We start from the raw sequence: 17,993 nt of genomic DNA, 5'->3' as shown, positions 1-17,993 counted from the left end.
GAGGTCCCAGCTCAGGACCCAGATTTAAGTCCCAAGATTTTAGGCACACACCTGCCAGGGATTGGAACTACCTGCCAGGGGTCAGAGCCCCTTACTGGTCACTCCGGTCCATTAAAAAAGATTCCCTGAAGCATACCTAGCTTCTCCTCTCCTGCCCTGGTTGGAGTGTCTAGAGACATTTAGGGGACCAGTGATGCTACCCAGGTGATTCTCCATTTATTCTACTCACCCAGAATGATAGATTCATAGTCTCTGGGCTGGAAATGACTCCCGCCAACAACCTGCAACACCACTGGATGTAGAAATCCCCTCAACAACATCCCCAAGTACCCAGCCTGTTCCCTCTTGAACACCTTCAGGGACAGGAAGCTCATACCACCCAAGGCCTCCCATTCTGTCCTCAAATAGCTTTATTCCTTGAATAGCCTTCAGTTTGAAAGAATGAAGCCAGGCTCCCTGAAGCCTCCACCCTTGGTACTAGTGCTGGCACCTAGAAGCCCAGGGGAAAATCTTGTCACTTTTCCGCAAGCCAATCAGGAGGCTGCCCACATCCACCTCTTCTCTGAGCAAAATATCCTCAGTTCCTGCCCTGTACCTCAAAAGCACAGCTTTCTGGTCCTTCCCCACTCTGCTCATTCCTGATGCATTCAGGTTTGTCAATAGCCCCTTTAGAGTATGGCTCCAAATCATGCAGGCTATTGGTGCTCTGACCTTGGGGACAAGAGAGTCAGCAGCTCTAATGGGTCTAAATAGGGTGTCATGAACTGAATTTACCACCCACTAGCATTTGAGCCTGGGCAAGGCACTTAAGTCTTTGTGCCTTGGTTTCCCCATCTGCAAAATAGGGGTTTAACAGCATCTAACTCACAAGGTTATTGTAAGATCATGCAGTAAAGCACTTTGAGCAGTGCCTGACACACCGTAAGTACTTGGTGAGTGTTAACTTCATTTTTCCATTTTTGAGGTTCCCAGAGGGTTTTGCTGCCCCGGCCAGGAAGCCCCAGCACTGGCTGTCTACTCACAGCCAAAAACACTGCCCCCATAAACCTCGTCCTGCATGTGTGCAGAGCAGTGCCCCCTGGCAAGTTCCTGCATCGTGCTAGGCTGAGGAGCTCAGCCTTTGCCCATGGATGCTCTCAGCCAGACGCCTAGATGCCAGAGCCATGAATAGCGAGGGTCCAAGTCCCAGGTCCCTACAGAAGAAGGCGCTGGTCCAAGCTGGGGTATGTCTCCATTGAGAAAGAACCCTTCGGCCCTCCCTGGTTCCCTTGCCAGCCTGTTGCTTCTTCAGGAGTGGGGCGAGGTGGGAGGGCATGGTGCTGGCTTTGGCCTGCCCTTAGTGGGGTAACCCCTGCTGAGTTGCCATTAGCTGGGAGCAGTTGGGCTGGGCTGGGAATTCAGTGTGGCACCCGTCCTGGCACATGGAAGTTCCCAGGGCAGGGCTGCTGCACATCCTGCAGAGAGCAGGGCCCAGAGCAGTCAGAGGGATTCAGGAATAAAATCAGTAATCAGCAGGCATCTAGGGAGCCAGAGAAGTGAGCACCAGAAAGGTGCTCAGAAGACGCTTCAGGCAGCATCACTGGCAGGGAGGACCGCATTCCCGCAACCCCAGGACGCACCTTCACGCCCAACCTTCATCATAGACACAGCCCTCACATGCCTTCCCGGATAAGCTCTCCACAGTAACTTACATCACACCCCACTCTGCACAATACCCAGCCATTTACCTATTTATTGACCAGAGGGTAGCCAGGGGCCATGACTTTTCACTTGAAGAGGGGTGAGCTGAAATTGACAAGGTGGGAGGCAAAGACATCTGGATGCCTTTCTGATGCCCAAGGGAATGTTCTTCCTGTTATCAGCTTTTACAATGTAAGTTCATTGAAGACAAGAACCTTGCCTGTTTTATTTACTTATTTGCCAGCCCCTGAAACGACACTGAAAACATAAAAGATGCTCTGTACATATTTATTAAACAACGCCCTGCACTTTTGAACCACTCACCACATTGTACATGAAGGTTAGGTGTCTGTTTCCCCAGAGCTGTAAGCACCAAGAGCGAGCCAGGACCTACCTCAATGCCAGCTCAGGAGTAGACACCACACATTTTGGGGGTGGTTTAATGTACACTTTTGCTGCCCCAAACCCCATGTATATCCCCAAGAGAAGTTTGGGACAGAAGTGGGTGCTCTGAGCTCACCACCTCCTCCACACCCCAGAGTTACACTTGCAGCTACAGACTTGTCCCTGGTTGGGCAAATAGCAAGGGGCTTCCAGGAACAGAAAGATGAGTAGCTCCTGTTCTCAGCTCCAAAGTCAGGAGAAAGTTGGCAATAGCGGCTTCTAGGGCAATTCCAGACTTCCTGGGCCCTCACTAGGCCCCCCTCACCCAGGCCCAGCAGCCTCATTACTGTGGCTTCCGTCCTACAGAAAGCCAAACCCTTCTCCCCAGCTCCAGGGTCCCACTACATCCCATTGTCCTTCTTAACCAATCCAGCCAACTCCTGTTCAGCACCCAGGCTGCTGCTATGCCTTCAACACCTCCCATGGTGCCCTTTTCTCCACCTGCTTCTCACCAAAGCAGCCCATGTCACACCCTCCCCTGGCCTGGCTCAGACTCACAGAACGTTGTCTTTCAGACCCAGCTCTGCACTAATTCGCTCATTTAGTATCAAAAGCCTATTGGGCTGTGTCACCTTGGGCATGTTACTTAACTTCTCTGATCCTCCACTTCCTCCTCCACAACTTGGGGGCCCAAGGATCCCAAGGATCAAATAAAATGTTACACATGAAAACACCTCATGAACATTGAACACTGAACAGATGACAGACACAGGTTCCTGCTAACCAGGCGGAGGACCCCAGGACCTTTGCACACTCCATCAGCATTTCATACCTGACCCGCCTGCAATTATCAACCAGATGATCTCAGAGAGACGGAAACACAAGGCAACAGCTTCCATCCACACCACACATTACATTCCCTCTTCAAAGGCACAGCTAAAGCCTGGGTGTCAGCCCCAGGCAAATCTGATTCAGACCTCAGCTCCAGCACCTGCTAGCTGGAGACCTGGGCATATTATGTCGCCTTGCTGAGCCTCATCCTCCTCACCTAAAAGAAATGTACTCTTTGGTATTGTTCACGGATATTTCCCCTGTGATGTAGTTTCAGGAATGCAATCATAAAATGTACGTGAAGCACCTAACCCAGGGGTTGGCATATAGTAGCTATCCTTTCCTTTCTTTTTCTTTCTATTCTCCCTTGAAGGGGGGGGGTGGTGTCCAACCTTTACCAGGTGGTTCAGACCCCATATCTAGGGTACTTACAAATTCTGCCCTGCCTGTTGGCTAGAAGCCACCCTGGCTTCTATTTCTTTAAATAAGCTGCACAGATCTCCAGCAGCTCAGAGGGCTGAAGAGGTGACCCCCTCAAAGTCCTCAGGACCAGAGAGGAAGAGATTGCCAGCATACCGGGGACTCAAAGCAAAAAATCAGCAAATTGGCTCCAATTTCCTCTGGTGCTGATGATGACTGGGAATTGCGGGCACACACACACACACTTAAGTAGGTATCAAGAGCAAGTGGAAAACCAAAAAAAAAAAAAAAAATTAGTCTTATTTGCTGAGACACCAGTGTGGGAATTTGGGGGAAGCGTTATGATGGGGGGTGGGGCCTGAGGAGCCAGGCTCGCCTTTGAAACTAAGAGACAGCTCCCTCCCACGGGCTTTCTGCCACATCCTCCACCCCCTCCCCAGCCCACAGCACCAGCTGCACTGCCTGGGAACCGAGGAAACAAAAGCCCAGCCCAGGGAGTTCCGGGATGGGGGTGGGACACGGAACGAAGGTGACAGTGTGGGGAAGGTGCAACCAGCCCTGGTACGCCTTAACCAGAGCTGGGATCGGACCCCCAGAGCTATGGGGTGAGGGTGCGGTGTTGGGGAGGGGGTCCCAGAGACCCAGCCTGGAGGCAGACCTGGGAGACACCATGAGTTCATCCAACGGGTAGAAGCCAGATGACCCTCTAAAGGCGGGGACACTTGGTCTTCCCCTTGGATGCCCTCTTCCTGGTGTCAAGATCTAGAGCCATCCTCAGGACTCCAAGAAAGAGAGCCCAGGAGCCCAACACTGTGTTTGAATGGCTGTGACCCTTTCCCAGTGTGCCTGAGGCTGTGCTTCCTCTGCACCCAGTGACAGCTCTGCCCTCCGCTTGCCCAGAGCTGGACAGCCTTCCCCAGCACGCTGGTCTGAAGGATCCAGCTTCTTCCTGCAGAGTTAATGGTTTTGCCAGGCTCCGTGCCCCACTGTGTTGACATGTAGCAGGAGCCACCCAGAGGCTGCACCCACATGCTAAAAGGGGAGCTTCACCCTGGACCGTAGCAGGCCACCTCCTATGATCCTGGGGTTCCAGGGATGAAGATGAGCAGAATGATGCTGACCATGAAGATGGTGACGGCTGCAACTGCAACGCGTTGGCTTCTACATGTAACATTTTTCTATGCTCCTTATAGGCATGGTTTCATTGAATCCTCACAAACCCCATTTACAGATGAGAAAACCAAACTGGAGAGGTTACATCCCTCGTCCAAGGTCACTCAGCTGGTATGTGGTATGAGCCCGGTTTTAAACCCTAACAACACACCCACTGCACCGAACCACCGCTTACATTAGACTGGCCCCTGGTGAGGCGATGAGGAAAGGGGAGGCTGCCCCTCTGCAGGGGAGAGGGACATCTTACGACACACTGCCCTTTTGCATCCTGACAGCCCTCTCCTATTTCTTGTCTTCCCCTAGTAAAAGGGAAGAGACAGAGGGAAGGAAGACTCCAGTTGTTATCACTGGGCTGGGGGGCTCAGGCGGCCTTTGTCGGGGGGAGCGGGGGATGATCAGTCTGCCACCTGCCTCATGGGTGGGTTCACCTAATGCCCAACTAACCCCTTCCCAGGAGATCGCTGCCCCAGCTTTCTCCTGGCAAAGGGTAGGAATTCTAGAGGTGGACCCTTTGACACAGAGGCCGCACTGAATGTCCTACCCCAGCGTCTGTAATAAACAAATCAATAATTAAGAGAGGATGCACATTAGCCTTTGAACAGGTTCCAGAGAGTGTTTATTTTTGATCTTCCACGAGGTGAATGAGTGTGTGCGTGAAGCCTGCGGGGAGGCTGTGGGCAGCAAGGGAGAGAGGGGGCCAGGAGGGGTGGACAGAGGGGTGGGCGGGAGAGGACGCGCGGGAGCGTGTCACAGGGGGCATCTGTGAGGGCCAGGCTGAGTGTGGGGGAGCCGGGTGGCGGGTGGGCGAGCATTTAGACTGTGCTGGGCACGCACATATATGTGCAGGGGGGGAGGAAAGGCGGGGGCCGAGGGGCGTGGCTGGGTGGGTGGGTGGTAAAGGCAGCTGCTGGGCCCGGGCAGATGAGGCTGCTTAATACGGGATGCTGGGGGGAATCTTCATTGCCTTGTGCCAGACTGGGTTAGAAGCCGTGCTTTTAATCTGTTAGCTCTCAGATAGGAAGATTGTGGAATAGAACATCTTAAATAGCAACCCTCCTTCCGGACTCCCACTTTTTTCTCCCATCAATCCCTGCTGCCTGAGGAAGGCAGTTCACTTTCCCTTCAACTTCTAAGTTCACTGGAAGTTTCCAGTCCTGGGACTATGGGAAGAGGAAAGAAAACATTCAGTCGTCTTCTGTCGGGTCGGTTTATCATGAACCCCACCTCCTCCGGCACACATACCCAAATAATAACCATAATAATAAAGCAGACATTATAATTAGAGAATGCTGACATCTGAAAAAAGGAAACCCTAGATCAACCAGCCTGGTGTTTCTCCAACAAGAACCCCTAAGCCCAGAGGAAAATGAACTCCTCACCGTGGGTGGCGGAGGGAAAGGAGGAGTTGGGGGAAGGGCTGCAGCAGGCATGAAACTTCTTTGAAGTCTCACATGTTACTTTCAAAATTTGAGCGAGTGTGTCATTCTACAGCCTAGTAGGTCTGTGTGTGTTTTGGTGTGAACTAATATTTTAAAATCTCTCCACGGAATAAAATGAGTGGCCCTGGAAGGTACATGTCATGTGTGTTACTCCTGGGCCCTCAGAGACCCCTGGGGTTTTGACACAAAACCCTCTGTGGAAACCTACCACTTTCGGAAGCACATATTTAGTCCAAGCCCTTCCTCCCCCATCCCTGTCATTTTATAGGTAGAAAAATTAGGCCCGAGATGACTAAGTTATGTCCCCAAGGCCACAGAGCTAGTTAGGACCAGAGCCAAAGGCTTCTATTTGAAGCATCCATTTTGCCGTTCAAACAAGCAAACAAACAAACAAAAAACAGATTCTAGGCTAGAGCTCTCAGAACCTCATGTCCCAAACGCAGCTGGCCCCTCCTGGACCACATACCTCTCTTCTCAACTGGAGAGCTACCTTTTTTTTTTTTTTTTTTTTTTTTTTTTTTTTTTGCGGTACGCGGGCCTCTCACTGTTGTGGCCTCTCCCGTTGCGGAGAACAGGCCCTGGACGCCAGGCTCAGCGGCCATGGCTCACGGGCCCAGCCGCTCCGCAGCATGTGGGATCCTCCCGGACCGGGGCACGAACCCGTGTCCCCTGCATCGGCAGGCGGACTTTCAACCACTGCGCCACCAGGGAAGCCCGAGAGCTACCTTTTTAGCACAACAGCATTTTATGACAGATTCTTATGACATCTTCTCTCTAAGCATCTTTCTCCAAGGAACGCAAAATTCTCCAATACCACCACACCCTGGCCTTACAACCATCTCCCAGAGTTCAGCTGAATACAGCAATCTTGAGTGCTTATAGGGTTCCTATTTATCCCACCTCCTCTGCAAAATGGATTTGCAGGTAAATATGATGACCTCTCCATCGTACAGGTGGAAATAACGTGGGAACGTGACTTTCTCAAGGTCACAAGATAGATTTGGGGCAGTGACGTGGATGGGATCGCAGGCACATATTATACAGTTTAAAGGAGGTCAGGATTTACCCACCAGCCCTAGCTGAATGACTGTATCCGCTTCTGCACAGAGGCAGCTACCTTCACTAGCCTGAGCTGTGAGATAGCGAGGCTGAGGCAGGGGCTGGGCAGGGGCTGGGGTTGGTTGGGCAAAGGCTCTGAGTGCCTCCTGCTGAGCTCAGTAACAAAAGCTTCTAAAAATACCAAGCACATTTCTTGCAGGGGTGGGGGGGCTGATTCAGCTGACCTTTCCTAAGGATAGCCAAGTTGCTGACTCCATGCTGGGGGCCAGTGAGCAGAAAGGCCGCCTGTTTCTCTCCAGCTGACTCTTGGGCTGAAGTGGGGCAGGATGGGAATATCCTCTCACTCCCAGGATCCCTCACCTCAGATGGATCCAGTGAGAATGATAAAGAAGAACCCTGGACCATCCCGAGACTTGACGGAGAGCAACCCGCAGGCCAGGCAAGATCGTGGGAAAGTCAGACTTGGTCTCTGTTCTCATGCACCTCAGGGTCTGCCAGCCCAGCCAAGGAGGACAACAGATTGTCACCTGTGATGGGAAACAAGCAGCAGAGGGTATGAAGAAGAGGTTAATTCTGGGTGGGGAGAGCTGTCCTTTCCTTTGTTTTTATTCATTCATTCATCTGTTCGCTGTACACAGTTCTGTGTACTGAGATCCTTTGCAGCTGCTTTGGGAATAAGATGCTGGTCACCGAGTCTGGTACTGCCCGCTCTCATTTTCCTTATCTGTAAAATGGGCAGGTTGAAACTGGGGGATTTCACAAACTCCTCCCAGCTGGGACAGCCAGCCAGCTGGGTCCTGGCTGAAGTTCAGGGCACTCCTGCCAAGTCCTGAAGTTCTGTGTTATCCCTCTTTATCTTCGCTGACTCTCTCAGAGCTGGCCTTGCTTCCGGCCCCCTCCCAGCCCCTAGAAGGAGACACAGCAGGGGCAGCTTCCCTTGTTGGGCTCTCTCTCCCCAAGGCTCCTGGTAGAAGACACTCCCTCTTCCATTTCTGGCAGAGACAGTCCCTGGCAAGCCTAGGGGTCTCATCCCAGCAGCCTGGCATTCTGGGGAGAAGGTTCTAGTCTCCACCTGTGTGTAGCTCATGGTTTCTGACCCAGGACTGATGTGGGCCAGACGGGTGGGCCTGACAGGAGGACACATGTGGGAGTCATGGCACATGCTGGCTCATCCTCACACAGCTCTGTGGACCCCCTGGGGTCTGGCTCTGGCCTGAACTGACTCCCGAAGCCCTGGCCTGTGGTCCTCCCTGGCTGGTCCTCTGCAGACAGGCCTGGAGCCTCACTAGGAGAGGATGCTGTCCACCCCAGGATGGAAATGAACACTGACAGCTCCTGATTTGTGGCCTTGTTATCCTGTAAGAGAGACAGGGAGGCAACTGAAAAGGCCAGCAGCATCCCAGGAAGCCCAGTAAGGAGTTCCACACCACCCGGAGCTGCCCACTGCTCCCCAGCCAGAGAGATCTGCGCCCTGAAGGGTCAAGAGCGTGCCTGAACAGGGAGAAGTGGGGGCGGGGAGGGCCGGTGACCAATGCCCACAGCGCAGGCGACAGCGGAGTTCCAGCCACACAGGGAGCTTGCTCTCCTGATCCGACCTCCACAGGTGAAGAACCGCTTGGAGAGGTTGAGACTGAAGTCGCGCTGTGAGGACAGGCACGAGCTTGAGTCGGTCTGACCTCAAGGCCCTGCCTCCTACGTGGCTAGGGACAGTGGGACCTAGTGGACAGAGGGATGGGAGCAGGGAGGAGGGTCCCCGCTGTCAGGACAAGGGGAAGGAAGGTAAGGCCGAGGATTTAGAAGAGGGAAGGGATGCAGGCGGGGTGAAGCTGGAGGAAGAAAGCAGGAGCAGAGGCGGTGAGGGAGGGTGGTGAGGGCTCAGGAGCCCTGCCCACTCCAGGTCGGACTTCCTGCTCCACGGCTCTCTAGCAGTGGATTCCGTCTGGGTCAGAGGCAAGGAGAGAACAGGCAACTCCAGCCCCGGGGCCCTCGTCATGCTCCCGACCTGGGAGTGGAGCAGAGCCCATGGCCAGACCCTCCCTGGGGCGGGGGGTGGGGGCAAGGCTGGTCCAGCTCCTCATTAAAGAATAAAAAGGCAATGCCAGCAGGGGGTGGAAGTGGCAGGGCAGCTGACCTTTTATCGAGAGATGGCTGGATCTCCAGCTCTCTCCTGCTTTAAAACCTTTTGTGGATCCCCACCACCTGCAGGACTCCAGGCTCCATCGCCCAGCACCCAGCGCTTTCCCAGATCTGGCCCTCCTCTCTTCTCTGCCTTCGGGTCCCCAGACTGCCCGGTCCCCATGCCCAGCTCCCGCACACTTCCTGCCTCACCTTCCCCACTTGCATTCACCTCTGCCCTTTTGCTCCTAGGGCCCGGCGGCCTCGGCCTGTCAAAATTCTGCCTCGATTTCAAAGCCTTGGACATCCTTAACAAGCCTCCCCAAGTTCTCCTACTAACCCCTCTGGCCCCGTATGTTCAGAGTGCCGGCTCAGCATCTGTTACAGCATCGATCAGAGCCTTCCCCGCTCCAAGGCAGCCATGCATGTTTCTGCCTCCCTCCTGGAACTATAGGTGCCTTGAAACCAGACCTGTTGCATTTGCACAGAGCCTGTGTTGATCTAATATGCATTAAACTAAACTAGAAAATTAAACCAGGAAAGAATGTGTCCTATTCTTTCCCTTCTCCCATCTCCTACCTCAGCAGAATCTTTCTTGGGGTCCCAGGGACAAAACTTGCACACTGGGCAGTGTGGTCTTTTGACAGAGTTTTAAGTTGAAGGCAGGTGGGGCTGAGTGCCCTTCCCAACTCCGTGTGAGGTTAGAGACTGTGCTTCTACAGATAGGGCCTCAGAGATGTGGGTCTCTTGGGCATTGGGAGACTGGCCTCATGTTCCTACAGGATCTCAGGACAACCTGAAAGGAAGTCAGCATATCTGAGAACAGAGCCAGCGACCACAATGATTTCCTGGCTCCAAGGAAATTCAGGTACTGAGTCCAACGTCAACTCTGCCCATCCTGAAAGAAGGGGTGTTTGCCAGAAGCAGAGCCCAGCACCTAGAGGCCACAGGGCCACCAGTGTTTACAGGGCTACAGAAAGCGGAGGCTGCTGTCCCCCTGCAAGGTCGGCCTGAGCGTGTAACTCCTCCCGCCCCTACCCCTACCCCCAGTATTGGACACCCCAAGGCACTGTTTCCCAATATGGGGTGACCAGAAGGGGAAAAGCAGGTTCATTTCCAGATGCATTAGACATTCCAGGGGAAAATGAAGGGCTGGCAAATGAGAAAGGGGGGGCAAACCCACAGCACGAGAGGTGTTGCCCTCGGTCCCTGAGCTGTGGGGGGATTTCAGGCAGCGCTGAGCACAGGGACAGAGCACCAGTCCTCAACGTCGGCCCCAAGCTGTCCTTCAGCGAACCACTGGCTCCAGCTAAGCGAACCAACTGGTCCTGCTCTGCCCAGGACTTCCCAGGTCTTAGCACTGAAAGTCCTGCATCCCAGGAGCCCTCCTTCCAGGGCAAACCAGGCAGGTTGGTCACCCTGACTCTAGGCAAGCAGATATTATTAGGCCAGGACACAACAGACTCTGGGTAGGGGCCTCATACTACAGTCTGGGAGGTAGAGAGGGCGGCGCCTAAGGATGGCTAATGTCAAGGGTACCTGCCACCACCCAGCCAGTGCCCATGCTGAGGCTCAGAAAGGTCACCTTGACCCAGATCACTAAGCTAGAATTTGAACCCCAGCTTCTTGCTGGGAAGGGGGCAAGAGGGGAGTGGCATAAACCTTCGTATCTGAGCTGTCCCGCCTCTAGGACCTAGGAGCACATAAGCTCTGTTGATGGCCCGTGTCCTCATCTTGAGACCCAAGGGAATTCATCACAATTAGCAATCCCAGCCTCAACAAAGAGCTGGGTGCAGCCACAGGGCCAGTGGGAGAGACAGAGCTGTGAGGCCACTGACCTTTACAGCTGCTTCAGGTTGTGGCTAAGTGGCCCCAAGGCAGCCCCGGGTGTAGAGGGATGGAGAGAGACTTGTTTAGTCTCTGTGGTCCAGAGGGAAATTCAGGGGCTTCAAACTCAACCCCATCCTGGGTTGGCAAACCTCCAGGGAACTCAACCCCTCCTGTTGTCACATCTGCTCCACGGTCATCACAAGCCAAGGAGACTGGCTCATTCACGGCTTCGTGCCCGCCCCCACCCCACCCCCTACCGCCAGGCCTGGTTCTCCCCACGATGAAGAGCTCGGGTTCCTTCAGTGGTTTCTCGAGTTTTGAGTCTCTTTGTCCTGCTTGTTCCCCTCGGTGTCTGTTTCAGTGCATCGTGTCTTTTAAAAGACAGCTCTGGCTCTTCTTCATTGGGTCACAGCAATGAAGATTGGCAAGTGACCAAGGGAGAAGGAACAGAGGTGAGGGTTTCAACGTGAGCTGGTATGAAATGGATCACATAGAATGTTCCCTAGAACTGAACAGAACAACCAAGAGTGCTTGACCAGAGCAGACCAGAGCTCGGAACTTCACTCTGAACCTTCTCCCAGCACGAATTCATGTCTGCTGCATTCTCATCCCATGGCTGACTCGGATCAATTAGAAGCACCGAAGCCTTCTTGCGAGCAACCCTGAAGCCTTGCCTCTCGCATCCAGTTGGTCTTTAGAACTTGACTTTTATCTTTGTTATTTCACACCTCATTGATTCATCCTTCTGTTCTTGTCCGTCCAGATCTTTCCAGGTCCAGAAAATCACCTATCCCTTTCCCACTTCAGGTCAGTTACAAGTCTGTTTGGCTTACTTTATCCAAGTCTTCAATCAGATTGCACATTCTGCCAACTTGGAGTCTCAGCCAGAGAAAAAGAACTTTGTCTGAGGAGCCAGTGCCCACCCGGAGCTCTTCAATCCTTGTTCGCGTCCCTGCCTACACAGTATCCCCCTCCCTCTGGGTGCTGATGTGCACACGCACCCACCAGCCCAGTTCCTGTCCAGCAGAGCTCCCAAGGATGGCCTCTTTCCATTTTCTGATTGCCCAGCCCCCAAAGTTCAGCATTTCTCCAAGGTCTGTGCACCTGGGGAGCTAAGACCAAAGTCCCAGAGCCCCAGTGCCCAGGTTACCTGTCATTCCTCTTCTTGAGGATGTGGGAGGTTTCTTTGTAGATACGAGGAGGCTTCTTTGCTTGGAGAGATGTCCATCAGATGAGGGGAAATAAAGCATATTCAACAAATGTGTGAAGTCTGGAGCTAGGCGTTGGCTTCCAATGGCCTTCAAGGCCATCAGAGCATCCTTCCCACTGTTTCTCCATTGGGCCATCATTGCTAAAACCCCGAGGAAGAGGAACTACCATGTTCTAAAGACCTCCAAGGGGGAGGGGCAGTATAGCCTCCATGCTGCCACTGACTCACTCCCTCAGTCATGCACCACATTCTGAGCACGTGCTGTGCGCCAGGCCCTGGATAGGTGCTGAAGATAGAGGGGTGGTTAGAAATGGCTTCCAGGAGCTGACAGTCTCCTGGAGAAGGGAGCCGTGGAAACAACTCAGTTTTGCCATGTGTGAAGTGCCCCAGTAGGGTGAAGTAAAGCTTGCTCTGAGCTCCCGGAGGAAAGAGAGCCTACCCGCACTTAGAGGGGGTGATATTTGAGCAAGTGTGGAGGCAAGTTCCTGTATCCCAGTTGTTCTAATCTCTCTGGGGAGGAAAAGGTGAGGCAGGTTCTTTTCAACTCATTTCTGATTCCTAGAGGGGAGACCAATTACATTCTCCTAGCCCCTCCGGTGTCCCGAATCAGCCCTCCAGCCCGCGGTGCCTTGCACCGCATCCAGAAGGGCTGCTGGGCAGGCAGGGCCCCTTCCTGTAAGCCAGGGTTGCGGTTGGCTCCAGCGCTCCAGCAGGGCCTCGGCTGGCATCTAGCACCACCTACTGGCCACACAGGGAAAAGCTCCTTGAAGTCGCTCCTGGCCTGGCTGTCACACCCCTTCTCACCCCGATCACTTCCCGACCCCTATTCTCCATCCCAAAGGCAGAAGGCAACCTTGAAAGGTGACACGGACACTCTGAAGGAAACAGGAGGTCACGGGGACAGCTGGAGCTGTCAATCCCCGGGACAGTCTGTGTCCAGGAGCTTGAGGGAAATGAGACAAAGAGGGCAGAGCAGGATAGGAGCTGGGAAAGGGGACAAAAGGGAGAGCAGGAAAGGGAACAAGGGTTACAACCAGACAGGGGAGGTGCTGGAAGGTTACATGGAGTCTTCCTGGGGAAGGAAGGACTAAGCTCTCATGGGCATTCTGATGTCCTGGGAAGGGGTCACATTCCGGCCACTGCAGGCCAGGTGCCAAAAGGTGCCCTCATGCCAGACAATGTCACTCCTCTTGCCCCAGACGTTCTGGGCAACTCCTCCCAGGCTTTAACTTCAAGCAGGCCTGCACTAGCCCCCGCTGCTCCCGGGACCACCTCTGGTGTCAGGAAGCACCCTTCTTGATGCCCAACTCCCACTCTTATGAGTTGGAAGAAAGCAACAAAGATTGGGAAGAGGGACTTCCCTGGTGGCACAATGGTTGAGAATCCACCTGCCAGTGCTGGGGACACGGGTTTGAGACCTGGTCGGGGAAGATCTCACATGCCGTGGAGCAACTAAACCCGCGAGCCACAACTACTGAGCCCGCGTGCCACAACTTCTGAAGCCTGTGCGCCTAGAACACGTGCTCCGCAGCAAGAGAAGCCACTGCAATGAGAAGCCCGCGCACCACAACGAAGAGTAGCCCACGCTCGCCGCAACTAGAGAAAGCCCGTGCGCAGTGACAAAGACCCAATGCCGCCCAAAATAAATAAATTTTAAAAGATTGGGAAGAGACAAGTAAGGGAGAAGGAACAGGGGTGGAGGTTTCAACACAATCTGATATTAAATGAATCACATATAAAGTTCCCTATGGAAGAGGAAATTGCAAGTAAGCATCCTTCAGGTATGAATCACTGGCTCAGGAATTTCTGCTGAGAAGAGAGCTTCCTGGGCACTAACAGAAGCTGCACCCTCCTATTCCTGGGGCTCCAAAGAGGGGCCCACACCTGACCTGCTTCCTGTGGAGGAGCATATGGGGCTGTAGGCAAAAGCTCAGGCTTGGGAATCAGACAGAGCAGCTGTTGACCTTGGGCAAATCACTTCACCTCTCTGAGCCTTAGGCTTCTCCTCTAAGAAATAAGGACATTGGGACTTCCCTGGTGGTCCAGTGGTTAAGACTCTGCATTCCCAATGCAAGGGGCACAGGTTCTATCCCTGGTCGGGGAACTAAGATCCCACAGGCCACAAAGCACAGTCAAAAAATATAGAAATAGGAACAATAATGCCAATTCATAGGACTGATGTAAAGGGTAAACACTACAAACCACTTAGCACAGGACCTAGATGATGAGCTCAATAAATATTGGCTAGAAAAAAAGGAAAGAGAGGACCCAGGCCACTTTGTCTCTGAGCACCTTGGGGCCCCTTGTTGGGCATTCCCAGGCAGGGCTTGAAGCCTCCCCCAGCCAGCTCCCAGCCTCCTGTGGGCGAGGAGGGAAAGGCGGGGGCCAGGCCTGTTCTCACGGGGAAGGTTGCTCCTGGGTGGGTGCCGACTGCACACCTCACCCACGGGGAAAGGCGCGCAGCAAGTGAACGGAAAAAGCCAGGGCCCCTCTCTGCTGCATTCATTCTTCAGACCTTCCCACAGCCCGGCGCCTGCTACGGGGGCAGGTAGGAAGCACCAGCCGAGGCCAGTTTTGCCTTCTCTGCCTGAGGTGTGGACAGCAAACCCAGTGCATAGGCCCCAAGTTGGGTCGGAGCCAACTTCCGGACCCCTGGCTTTCCCAAGGCCCAGGGGTCGTGGGTGACTTGGCTCTGGATTAGTGGTTTTCAAACTTCTGTGCATAAGCGCCACCTGGAGGGCAGGTTAAAATTGGCCCCAGGGTGCTGGGCCCCAGCCCCAGAGATTCTGATGCAGGAGGTCTGGGATGCGGCCCGAGATTCTGCATTTCTAGCAAGTTTCTAGGTTTGCAGCTGCGGCAGCTGCTCTGGGACTATGTCAGTTGAAATTTTAGTCAATTAAAATTTAATTTAACACAATTTAAAAATACAGTTGCTCAGTCCCACTGGCCACATTTCAGGGTTCCATTGCCACATGCGGCCAGTGGCTACCATATTGGACCAGGCAGATAAAGAACATTCCCATCACAGGAGAAAGTCCTGTTGGACAACGCTGCTCTAGGAAGCCCGTCCTGATGATGGGATTACCAAGGGAGACAAGGGTTAGGAGAAAAAATAGTGTGTGTCTAAAGACCCAGGAGACTGAGACTTTATGGAAGCTTGAAGAACCCATGGGGGAAGGTAGGTCCCTCAAAGGCTCTTCAGCTGGATCAGGGTGTGATGTGAAATGGCCCAGCTCCCCGCTGACCATGATGGAGGAACACAAGGCTCCACGGCAACGCAGAGGACGGACATTTCTTAAAGCCAGCTTGGGGAGTGGATGGAGGTGAGGCACAAGCTAAGATCTGAAAGAAGGCTGAGCAGAGAACAGGCCTCCGGGATTTCTGTTCAACTGTGATCTGCTCGCCCAGGGACCTGTGAGCAACCCTGTCACTCGGGATGTGAGCAAGTGGCTGGGTTTTATTGTGTGGGGCAGGGGCAGCTGTGAAGGGCAGAGTCTGTGCCAGGCAAGGAGCCTGAATAATGGGATGCCGGCTCCGAGGAGAGACACACATCAGTGTTCTGAACAGATGGCCCAGCAAAAGGGGTTAAGGAAAGAGATGGCTGTGAGGAGTCTTGTCACTTGCATTTGAGCAGAGACGCAGGAGAAACTGACTTTTGGTGGGTCCGAAATAGCAAACGCTGGGGAGGGGAGCCACCTTTCCCTGCCCCCAGCCCTCCTCCCTCTGCACAGGCACCTCCATCCCCCTCCTCTCAGGGAGGGACAGGCTCTGACAACCGATCCCCTGGGGAAGGGAGGGCACTCTGGTGGGTTCTGCCATGTCTCTGTGTGTCTCCTAGAAAAACGGCTCCATCCTTGAACACAAAGGAATCGGCTTCGGGGGCAGGAGGCTCCTAGGCTGCACCCTTGAGTGCGCCCAGACTTCTAGGGGCTTAGAGCTGTCTTCCAAATGTCCTGACCTTGTCCTGATCTCAGGTCTTTGCTTCCTTTTCTGCCTCTTCTGTAGGGGTCCCTCCAAGAAGACCACCCCTTGGAAGCCAGTCTGGGACACAAAGCTCCTTGGCTAGGTGTACAGAGACCTAGAACAAAACTGGAAGCTGGGTCATTCACACGCTCAACCACTTTATCCCTTTGCTCCATCTCCATTTCCAGACAACGCTCTCTATCTTCTGCCTCTCTCCCCTCACACCCTTCCCTCTCCTTTCTTTCTTTCTTTCTCTTCCTTTCTCCATCTTTCTCTGCCTTTCTTTGTCCATCTCAGATCCTGCTCTGATCCCCAAGGAAGCCCATCCACGTTCCGGTTCTGTCTACTCTGAGCTTCGCAAAGCCACCCCTCACCTGCCTCTCCACCTCTGGTCCCTGCAGTTCCCAGGACCAGTCTCCCCCTTGGCACTTGGCCCAAGAACAGCACTGCCTGCCCCTCCAGCTGGCCCTTCTCCCTTCCTGAAGCCTCTGTCTCCCTGCATTCTCCATCGGTCAGCGTCCTCTGACTACTCCTTCCTGGAAATCCCTGCAACCAGAATCAACAACTCACTCCCTTTCAGTTTCTCCAAACTCGTTATCCCTGACCTCTGGGTATAGTGGCTTGGACCCTGGTCCTGCCATCTTTTTCTTGTCCAGCAACCGTATCTTTCCCATTTATAAAACTCACTGTTACCTTGGATAACGTTTTGGTCTATAAGGAAGGCAGATTTCATGATGCCTTAAAAATAAAAAAATTATATTTAGCATAAGAAAGATTGCAAAAGGCAAAAAGAAATCACCCACTGACTCAAATTTCACACGTCCAAGGAACTTTGCCTGGCTGGGCTTCCTTCTGGAATATGGTAAAAAAAATTGTCACCACCTTGGGGTGAAGGCAGGGATGCCATTCTGATAGGAAGAGTAAAAGCAGACAAATGTTTCCCAGATTTCCTTTAAAGATCTATTTCTTATTGGGAACCCCGGACCAGGGTTTCACAGTCTCAGCACTGTCTACATTGGGCTGGATCATTCTTTGTTGAGGGGTTGGCTGGGCACTGCAGGATGTTTAGCAGCATCCCTGAGTTCCACCCACTCGATGCCACTAGCAACCCTCTCAGTTGTGACAATGAAAAATGTCCCCAGACGTTGCCAAGCATCCCCTGGGGGGGAAAAATCGCCTCTCATTGAGGACCACTGACTTGACAATGGGCAGGTTGATTTCAAGTGACAGGGGAGAGATTGGTGGCTCTGGACAACTCCTGAGGCTCTAGGGGAAGGAATATGACTCGCTTGGGCTCCTTTGGGTTGTAGGACAGTCACGTGACGACAGCTCCTGCACACTGAGCTTCATCCCATTCTGGGCATGGAGCTAGAGACAGCATCCCATGGGTTACAGATCACACATCATGGAATTTTGCCATGCTGCAGGGAGGGGAGGGCCTGAAACTTGGGGAGGCTGAAAGGCTGATTTAGCCCTTAATCCTAGCTCCATGTTGGGTGTCTTCCCTTGTCCCCTTGGTTAGCTCTTTGTAGAGATGAATGAATGCAGAGCAAGAACCAAGCTCATGCTACAAACTCCAAGTGTGCAAGCTCTTTGCAAACGTTAATTCTAACACTCTGCCTAAGTTCCAGTCCTGAGCCCCTTCCCTCCTGGCTGGGAGAAACGGCATCTTAGTCCATCTTGTCCCACACGTTCTTCTTACAGTGTGACTTTGAAACTCCTCCCATCGAGAGGTGGGGGTCCTGTGGCTATGGCAGAAGTGACATTATGTGACCCTAAAGGGAGGTACAGCTTTGCCTGGTTCTCTTGGGATGCTTGTTCTTGGATCCTAAGCCACCATGCTATGAGGAAGGCCAAGCAGCCACATAAAGAAGACACCCGTGGGTGTT

This window comes from Phocoena sinus, chromosome 2 (assembly GCF_008692025.1).
Source record: "Phocoena sinus isolate mPhoSin1 chromosome 2, mPhoSin1.pri, whole genome shotgun sequence".
Taxonomy (NCBI): Eukaryota; Metazoa; Chordata; class Mammalia; order Artiodactyla; family Phocoenidae; genus Phocoena; species Phocoena sinus.
The sequence above is the reverse complement of the archived record's forward strand: the minus strand, read 5'-3'. Positions refer to the sequence as shown.